Here is a 1,597-nt window from a genome sequence, read left to right as displayed (position 1 = left end):
GTCACAAGGTCAAAGTTCAAGGTCGCAACACCACACGTGCTCTAACTCTGGAACCGTTCGACGTAGGAAGGTGAAACTTCACAACATGCCACAGGAGTGGTAATGATCCGGACTGAAGAGGATTTCGGACGTTTGCCCAGAGCGCCACCTGGTGGACGGTGCGGAAAGTGCGCGGGAAATGGGCGGAGAGTGCGCGACAGCATAGAGGGCGGTCGCCAGGGTTCCCGCGGTCGCAATAGGCCGAAGCGGCGCTAAGCTGCGAGGGCCGTCCAACGCTGCTCGCAGCTTTAATTTTAATTATGTCAGTTTCGGTCCTCCGTAGTTACCGACGGGACGAGTTACGGCTTTAAACTTTTCTCTAAAACTTTGCTGTAAGGGCTCGAGTCTCCGGGTGGGTAAACCTGATTTATTCACGTGTGAATCCTGATTATTAGCTCCCCCTGGAGGAGCCATGTTTTCTGGGCGGTCCTGGTCCAGCAGAAGTCCAATCAGAGTCACTTGACTCAACTTTGAGTTCAGTATTTGTTGCTGAAGGGTCTGAAGTTACATCAATCTACACACATGTGACGATTCTGTTTTTATTCTCTGTCAAAGGTGCCTTTTTGTTCTCAGATGTGTACCCATTTGTCTTTTCTTTATTACCTAATTGACATTTTAAATCATGCATTTCGATTTTAATTAATTAAATTTCATCTTTAAAACATCAAGTCTTGTTTTTATTATTGAAAAAATTAAAGCCTTAAATATAACTAAAGGCTAAAGGAGTTTAAACTAACATCATCTTAGCCGTCTTGGTTCAGAACTAACTAAATAAAGTTCTTGTGAATTTTGAATAAAAGATCCATCTTTGTCGCCCGTTCGGTTGAATAAAGGTTGAAGAGGAAACGTCGCGTTCATTCCTCAAACTCATCGGGCAGAAGCTCCAAAGTTTAGAACGTTCTCAGACAAACGGAACTTTGACCTTCTGTCCGGTGGTGCGGGCAGTTTTACGGCCCGTCGGCTCGTAAAGCTTTTACTGCAGGCTGAAGGTGGGGCAAGATGGCCGCCAAGGCTAATCAGCCCCAGCAAACACATGAACGACTCAGTCGGGTTCAGGGGCGTGGAGCTAACAGGTGGTGGCAGCTGAGAGTCGTCCCGACGCAAACTTTACTGTCTGTTAGTAAAATATCTCACCGCTCAGAATGTAATCCAACATCCAATCAACATACATCCATCTGTCCATCCAACATACAACCAACATACATCCAACATACATCCAACCAACATACATCCAACATACATCCAACCAACATACATCCAACATACATCCAACCAACATACATCCAACATACATCCAACATCCATACATCCAACATTCATCCATCTAACATCCATCCATCCAACATTCATCCATCCATCCATCCATCCAACATTCATCCATCCAACATCCATTTGTCCATACATCCAACATTCATCCATCCAACATCCATCCATCCAACATTCATCCATCCAACATCCATTTGTCCATACATCCAACATTCATCCATCCAACATCCATCCATCCAACATTCATCCATCCATCCATCCATCCATCCATCCACCATTCATCCATCCATCC

The sequence above is a fragment of the Kryptolebias marmoratus genome, linkage group LG7 (genome assembly GCF_001649575.2).
Source record: "Kryptolebias marmoratus isolate JLee-2015 linkage group LG7, ASM164957v2, whole genome shotgun sequence".
Lineage (NCBI taxonomy): Eukaryota > Metazoa > Chordata > Actinopteri > Cyprinodontiformes > Rivulidae > Kryptolebias > Kryptolebias marmoratus.
The sequence above is the reverse complement of the archived record's forward strand: the minus strand, read 5'-3'. Positions refer to the sequence as shown.